The sequence below is a fragment of the Phacochoerus africanus genome, chromosome 12, assembly GCF_016906955.1.
Source record: "Phacochoerus africanus isolate WHEZ1 chromosome 12, ROS_Pafr_v1, whole genome shotgun sequence".
NCBI classification, from domain to species: Eukaryota; Metazoa; Chordata; class Mammalia; order Artiodactyla; family Suidae; genus Phacochoerus; species Phacochoerus africanus.
This window is the reverse complement of record NC_062555.1, coordinates 4,161,268-4,170,106: the sequence shown is the minus strand read 5'-3', so window position 1 is coordinate 4,170,106 and position 8,839 is coordinate 4,161,268. Positions and strand designations below refer to the sequence as shown.

Below are 8,839 nucleotides of genomic sequence, written 5' to 3'. Positions count from 1 at the left end.
AGACAATGAGACACCAACATCAAATGCTATCACTTACATGTGGAATCTAAAAAAAGACACAATGAACTTCTTTGCAGAATAGATGCTGACTCACAGACTTTGCAAAACTTATGGTTTCCAAAGGAGACAGGTTAGGGGGTGGGGGGATGTGCTGGGGGTATGGGAATGAAATCCTATAAAATTGGATTGTGATGATCATTGTACAACTATAAATGTACTAAATTCATTGGGTAATAAAAAAATAAAGTAAAAAATTATAGTTAAAAAAATAATAAAGTATAGTTGGTTTACAGTGTGTGTTAATTTCAGGTTTACAACAAAGTGATTCAGTTACACATATAAATATGCTTTATATGTCTTTAAGTCTACTTCTGCTTTGCATATAATTTCATTTGTATCAATTTTTTAGATTCCGCATATAAGTGATATCATATGATATTTGTCTTTCTCTGACCTATTTCTCTTGGTATGATAATCACTGTTTTCTTCATTTATGACTGCAGGAGGCAAAATATATGGATTGTAAAAGCAATTATCTACATTCTCTGTATGCATAGTTTCCATGAATAATGTATAAAATGTTTATACTTTGTTCTTCTCATATTTTTTTGTCCTGGATATATTCACTGTATCATGATTTTTCTCTTTCTTGCATCTAATAAAAATAGAATCTACATTTTATGTCTTCAATGTATCTTATTTTTCTAATACTTTATATCTTTTGCATTTTACAAAATTAATTTTCCACATTGAATTGGGGGGAGTGGTGAGTGACCCTTCACCCCAGATAATTCGGAAAGCACTGAAATTTCAGAAGCTGGTGAAAATTTCAGAATCAAGTAATTTTCAAGTAGAATAGCATGGTGTTTGGCAGAATGTAAGGACCTAGAAAACAGTGACTTAATATTTGACTAACAAGGGGAAGGAAAATTAAAGTATGAAGTTCAAGTTTTGAGTTGCTGTAATTGAGTGAAGAGTAGAACAATTCAATTTACTGGGAAATTCATAAGATGCAAGTTTGGAAAAGGGACAAGCAATTTAAATTAAATGTTGGATGGATCTGCCCTATATTTATACTGCAGTTAAAATTTCATGGCATCCTTTCCTCCCCTGAGTTTGTGTGACAAGGATCATAAAATGTCAGTTAGCCTCAGGTCTTTCACAGGTAGTAATAGAATATTTCTTTCTGTTTGTCAAACTCCACTGCCTCCCTTCAGTCTCATGTATACTTTGAAATATTTAGCCTGAAGATACAGCTGAATGGCATTGCATTTAGAATCATTACTATCCTGAGATACCAAATGTTTTGTCTGGGGATCAAAATTTATTTTAGGAAGGTAGATTTCTGCCAACATGAGAGTCAACTTGCAAGGTGTACTCAGGTGTTGAAATTTATCTCCGATGTGATGCTTGATACATTGTATCTCAAATTATCTTTGTTTCTCAAAAGTACTTGGAGTGGTAAAATACTCAACAAATTAACAGGCAAATAAGCATACTTAGGGAATGAAACATATTATGGTATCAGGTTTTATAGGGATATTGCTAACACCTTTGGTTAAGTAAATCATAAAATAGCTTCTTGTTCATTTATTAAGTTTTCATGACAGTTTATTGTCATCTGTCACACTGAGCAGATATTAACTTAGCATTTATTTGTGTAAGTATTTCCTATGTATCTGTCTTCTCACTGCACTGTATATCCCTGTGTTTACTTCTTTTTAGTAATTAGCATACTGCCTGACAGAGATGAGGGGCTAAACGCATATTTACTATGTGAGAAAATGAAGGGGGAACTTTATTAACGATTTGGTCTGATGTTGAGAACAATCCGCTTATTACTTTCCAGGTTCTATTTGCTTGTTTGCTAGGGTCCCTCTTCCCAGAAGGACCAAAGTGGGAGACTTGAAGGGCCAGTTGCCATTATGTTTAGGCACTTCTGTTCAATGATTCTGTTTAATGAAAACTTATTTTTCTCCTTAGGCAAAGATGAGGTAATTAGGCCAGTCTTAGAAGTAAATGCACTTTGAATTCCTTTTCTTTTCTTTCCAGACTGACTTGAAGTGTGGCACAGAAGCTTTCTCTCACTGAAGAACAGTCTCTGACTAGCTGCCCCACTCCAATACTTCCAGTAACCAGGTCTCTAAAGTAAGCTTTTCTGAAGGGTACATTCAACGCCGCTTATATTTACCAATACAGGGATTTCTACCTTCCAGCAGATACTTTGAATTTTGACATTCATTAGAGAACAGTGCGATTTATCACCCATGATTGTATTCTGCCCCATGAAACTGATCAAACTCATGATTTCTATTCAAAATGACACAAACAATTTCATATACACTCATGTTGCTGTTCTCATTGTGGTACAGCAAAAACGAATCTAACTAGTATCCACAAGGATGTGGGTTCAATCCCTGGCCTTGCTCGGAGGGTTAAGGATCTGGCATAGCCGTGAGCAGTGGTGTGGGTTGTGGACATGGGTTGGATGCTGTGTTGCTTTGGCTGTGGCTTAAGCTGACAGCTGTAGCTCTGATTCAGCCCAGAGCCTGGGAACGTCCAAATACTGTGGGTGGAAACCTAAGAAGCAAAAAAACAAAAACCAAAAAATATTCATATTGTTATAATTACATTTGAGAGCAATTTACAGTTCTAGGAGACAGGAGCTCTGTTTACATTTTTATTAATGAAGCTTGAGAAATGTTTATTCATCCATAAACATCATTGACCACCCATCAGGGGCTACACATTCAGTTTGCACATTAGAGAAATAGATGCTCTTTTCTCTCAAGCAAGTAAAAGGCAGTAATATCAAAAAGGGGAGTGTGTATGTTCATAAATATTTATGAATGCATGAAATGTGTATTAAAATGTCTGCAGAATTATATTGCAGAAGTGTTCCTTAATGTTTAGAATTTTAAAAATCAGCTAAGGAGCTTATATGACAAGACACAAGCAGAAAGGAAAAGAAATGAATATGAAAGGGTATAATTTGAAATTACATAATGCAGTGTTGGTCTTAGCATGATCATAATAAGTAGTCCATTCATATTAAAATTTTCCAAAGAGTGTATATGAATTTAACATCGATAGTGAAAACTTTTGGTGTTATCATAAGTTCAAGGTATTATTCATTTTATATTAGAAAAATATAAAATTTTGATATATTGATTTAAGAAGATACAATCTGGATAAGGGTTATGAAGAATAAATAATTTTCTCATAAAAAATGAAAATAGACACAGCACATCAAGGGTTGATACTTTAGGGTCAGTATCAGAAATGATGTTATTAAAGTGCAGCATGTAGTCGAAGAATATCTTTCCCATTGCTTTGCTCTTCTGTGAAGTAGACATTGTCGCCCAGTCCATTAAAATAGTTCAGCTCCTCAACTGTGTATCTCTTATGATCACGGAAATCACATTTTCTAAATCCCACGGTCTTAAAGCTATTGGGCCCTTTACGGCAAATGTGAGGGCAAGTCAAACATTTTGCTGATGCTCTAATATGCTGCCCTCAAGTTTGCATTTCCACAAATCTTGGGAATAGTTCAACCTTGTTACGCATTTCCAGTGATGCTCACGCCCTTCCCCCCATTCCCGTGATAAACGATTGCATAGATCTAAGGCAAGATTAGTACCAGTGTAAGGAGGGAATCATTTTGATGTAGGAAATAATAAATGAAGGTGTTCTACTTATTGTCTCCTTCCCCAAATTGAGTTTCATTGAGCCCCCAGCTTCGAATATACTTATTGTGCATGGCCAAGGATATTACAAGACTAAAATATGATGGCTTTAAAGGACTAAGTTCAGAAAACACAAATCATGTATTTTTTTTCTCTATTTAAAGGCAATTCCTCTGTTAACTCTTAAGACCTAGATAAGAGTTTGGGCCAAAAAAGAAAAATAAGTCGTAGAAGAAATTATGTCATGTTCTAACCCAGAACGAAATGGGGAAAGGAGGGTGAAAAAGTACAGAATTTCAGCTTCCTAATCTTATACTATTAATTAATAAATGTATAATGTCTAAAAGGGATGGGACAACATATAGAGAGGGTTAGTGTGTTAGTTAAAATTAAGGATTATCCCATAGGATATTTAAATATAATAAAACATATGGCATGTGTGCCTGGGGGAGGAGATGGCAATATTTATATATACTATGTAACATTATATTAGCATCATGTGTGTAAGTATATATATATACATATATATTTATAAGTATATCTATACGCTTACATACATGTAAATATTTATATATATACAAATGTAAATATGCACAACATTCAAATATTGAATTATACATTTCTGTTTTTGTTTTTTTTGTTGTTGTTGTTCTTGCCATCAGCATGTTGAAGTTCCTGGGCCAAGGATTGAACCTGTGCTACAGCAGCAACCTGAGCCATAGCAGTGACGACATTGGGTCCTTAACCCACTGAGCCACAACAGAACTTCTCAAATACTGAATTATTTAAATCTGCCATTCAGAATTTTTATGAAGTTGGAATTGTCCTCGGGAATGTTATACCAAATAGAATAATCTCTTTTTTTCTGATTTTTTCTATATTTAAGCCAGATGAGACTTTTTGAAAAATAACTCAATCTAATTATCAATGGCATAAAAATTAGAAAGAAAAATAACCCTTGGGCTACTGCAGTACCTCTGAAAAGTGCAGAGACATTCAAATAATATATTTAGGACTAGCAGAAAAACATCAACACTGATGCAGGAGCACCAGATTAAAGCTACTTAGAATTTAACATCTTAAATTCTGCAGTTTTCTTATCACTCATAGAAGGAGTGCCTGGGAGAAGTTGTGGCACAAAATTCATAAAGCATCATCCTCAGCCATCTGGGGAAATGTGTTTTTAGAAGGAATTGTCACCACAGCTAAGGAGGAAGAACAGATACAATGGACACTTCAGGCAAAATGGTGTTCCCACAGGAAAGGTTAGCAACTGTGAACAAATATTGGACTATTTGCTACTGTGTTGCAACTGTAAAAAGGGATTTGAATTCCGACTGTTGAGTAAACTAATGTATTAAAAAAGAAAAGTGGTAGCCTTAGAAACCATCAGGATAGAGCTGTCTTCAGATTCAAGGTGAATGTACATACTTGAAGGGTTGAGTTGATCCAGGTATGGTCCCAGCTGTAAAAGGAAGGCCCTCCTTCCCCCCACCCCCCGCCTTCCTCACACATCCAGGAAGTCAAATCATGCAGTAGAAAATGAAATCTACTTCAAAGACCTAGTTAATGTTTTGGATTGGATACCGAGTCTTCAATCTGCTTCCCCTATAGGAAGCCAACACAGTGCTATCAGTTGTCGGTCTGTATATTCATTCCTCAACTGTGTTCAAACGTCAGGAAGCCAAGAAATCCTTGCATTATGGAAGGACCATTACTGGCCACAAACATCTGTGGGGCCACATTTGCCAGTAACTGAAGATCCAAATGAAGAAGGAGGAGAGAGTGATAATCTGCTGACAATTCCCTGTTTACCCCCCGGAAGAAGAGTACTTTCCCTTAGGTTGCCTAACAACAGCTCCAGAAAACCAAAAGGAATTAATTAATTAAAAAATAAAAAATCATATGCATAGTAGAAGCAGCAAAATGCGGAGTTCCCATCGTGGCTGAGTGGTTAACAAATCCGACTGGGAACCATGAGGTTGCGGGTTCGATCCCTGGCCTCGCTCAGTGGGTTAAGGATCCAGTGTTGCCATGAACTGTGGTGTAGGTCACAGATGTGGCTCGGATCTGGTGTTGCTGTGGCTGTGGCGTAGGCCTGCAGCTGCAGCTCTGATTAGATCCCTAGCCTGGGAACCTTCATATGCCACAGGAGCGGCCCTAGAAAAGAAAAGAAAAAAAAAAAAGCAGAAAAATGCTAAGGGCGTGTTTACATACGTGTTTTTCTTATATGGCTTTTATTTAGCAAAAATAAGTAGAGGAAAAAAATCAGCTTTTAAAAGGCACAGTTTTTAATTGGAGTATGGTTGACTTACAATGCTGTGTCAGTTTCAGGTGTGCAGCAAGGTGAATCAGCCATACATATAAATAATCCATTCTTTTTGCTCATATAGGTTATTAAAAGCTATTAGGTAAGTTTTTTCAGCTATACGGTTGTCCTTAGTCATCTGTTTTATACAGTGGTGTGTATATGTTATGCGCACCCTCCCAATTCTTCCCTCCCACCCCCCCAAATTTTCACTTATGATAAATCATAAGATTTGTTTTGAAAAGAGGCATTGTGAAATACTACACGCCATTGTATAAATTCCATGACTGGCCCCTCCAAAGGCAACAATATATGTAACTGATGGAATCTTACATGTTCTATTTCATTAGCATGCAGCCTCTGGTATCCCTGGATATGTAGAAAAATGCCCTAAGACAAAGACAAGGTACATTGGTTTACTCTTTGTTTTACATGAAATATAAAATATATATATTTAATTTCTGAAAAATATAAATCATTGAAATATAAAATATATTTTATGATCTGAAGTATCCATAGCTATATGTAAACATGAGTAATTTGTTAACTAAAGCATTGGCTTGGAAGATATAGCCATGAGACTCGCATCGCTAATTTGTTACTAACTCAGTAATAAACTTAAATCTAAGATACACTTCACTTCAGTGGCTTAAATGATTGTCCTCCTCTCCTCCTCTTTCCTCTTTGTCTTTCTTTCCACAGAAAACACTACTCACAATACATCTTACCCAGACTCACCATGAAATGAACGCATCAAGAACATTTTGGTTTGAAAGGGATAAGGCAGGAGGTTGGTAAATTACTACCGTTCTGGCTCCTCTTTCTTCTCTGTCAGTGTTGGTTTTGAGGGTCAGGGTATAAGTGGAAAGAACAGAGTTTGAACTAGTTTGTAGTTAAAATCATTACCTTTTTCCCTAAGAAAACAGAGACAAAGAACAACCAACACCCTTTCCTTCAGTTGTAGGCATTAGACTTCAGAACAACTACACTCAGATTATTAAAAAGTTGATTGCAATCATTTTCCTAAAATTTTCTGCAGTGAAAGTCTGAAGGGGAAATGAGGCATTGGTAGTAATAACAGTGTGTTGAACAATAGAGTATAGATTTGTGCTTTTTAATACATCGAATATGCTTTTAGCCCTCACCCTGAAGTCAAATCAATTTAAATTTCGTAATGGGTGGAGGACGATTACCAAAATTTTCCTTCTTATCCCCTGCTTTTTAATACGACTCCACATAATGGTTTAAAATTATATTCACTCAATCTATATGCGTGTGACCTCTAGAGTTTTATTGGAAGCAAGGCAGCAGTAAAACAACTGATTTGAATTACGAACATGCATCAAAATGAGACAAATTAATCTGAAGAGGTACTGGAGAGACGCTATTGAATACGCAGTCTAGCTAGTGCAAGTTAGCTAATTACACTATTATTTGAACCTGTTTTCTCCTACTTACCTTGGTAATTTAAACATTTCTCAAACACTAACAAATTGTATTGTCATTAATTGACCAAGTGTTATTTTTGCTTTTATGTATTATACATTTTATATGACTATTGTATATATTTGCTTGACATTTTTGTATCAAGAGTATATATTATACTCACTTTTTGTTAAAGAAATAGCTATAACTGTATCATTATTAAGTACTGCGTGTAAGTGGTTTTGTAACCAAGCAGGACCTTATGGAGCCGCCTGGGGCAGCTCCTCCTCCATCTCCTCTGCTGTAGCTCCTCTCTGCTGAATACTCCCTGGGTCGTTGTACAAATGCTAAAGCTACCACCAGATGGACTACCTTTAATTATGTGCCCCAGACTTACGGGAACCTATGGACTGATGGTGTTAACACCTGTGGCACCACCCTGTGACCTCACCATCCACACATCATAGAACTTGTGCATGAGCTCATCACACACCCTGCAACTTCCCTACCTCGCCTGGCCTTTAAAAATGCTTTGCTGAAACACCTGGGGGAATCTGGGTTTGCCAGCTGTAGCTGTCCTGGGTTCCTTGCTTGGTGCCCTGCAGTAAAAGCTGTGCTTTCTTCGCTGCAACCTGGTGTCAGTGTTCGGCTTGACTGCATGTAAGAATGAGTGGACCCAAGTTTTTACAGTAACAGTTTGCAGTTATTCTTCTACAAATACTCATTTAGGATTATTTTGTTCAACGACATGTACAGATGAGTCAGGCCCTTCGTGATGTACTAAAAAGTGCCCAGTCGTCTCTAGAAAAAAAGACCTGTATGAAAATTACTGTAGTACCAGGAAGAAGGTGGAAAGTATCTTAAAGGAGCTGTGAAGGGAGTCTACACAGACTCCAGGATGGAATCCTTGTAACTGACTTTGGAGAGTATCATGAAGAAGAAAGCATTTTATTTTTTTTTAGAACTTGAGAGGTAAATGCGGAAGAGGCCCCAATTAATTTCATGCATCCTAATCTCTGTTTTTCTCTTCTTGTTGATAGAAAAGAGAACAAAGGAAGGCCTGGAAGTGAAGGGGTGGCCAAGTTGAATCTGTTTTTTATGTGATTGAATAAATTCAAAATATTCAAGTGACTTTCCCGAGGTCATTGAACTGATCAATGTATGAGCCTGGTCTGGAAGGTAAGGCTGAATGAGCATCAAGTATACAGGATTTTGTAGTAATTATCCATGTACTTACCTCCTGGTTTTGTTGTTTGTTTTTTTGTGGTTCGGTTTTTTTTTTTTTTTTTTTTTTTTTTTTTGCCTGTTCTGTGCCTGAAATCATCTTTGCCTTAAATCTTTCCAAATTGGTTTTGGTAATGCCTCCCCAGGGAAATCTTCCCTAACCTTCTTGCCCTGCTCAGAGTTCTAGTTACAGGGC

At 36.6% G+C, this 8,839-nt stretch overlaps 1 long non-coding RNA gene across 1 annotated transcript; it reads left to right on the top strand.

Annotated features, from left to right (window-relative positions):
• Nucleotides 1-2,061: 2,061 nt before the first annotated feature.
• LOC125112612 (uncharacterized) lies at nucleotides 2,062-8,566 on the top strand. Its single transcript, XR_007131199.1, has 3 exons — nucleotides 2,062-2,148; nucleotides 6,697-6,784; nucleotides 8,460-8,566. It is a non-coding gene; the product is annotated as an uncharacterized LOC125112612 (long non-coding RNA).
• Nucleotides 8,567-8,839: the final 273 nt, after the last annotated feature.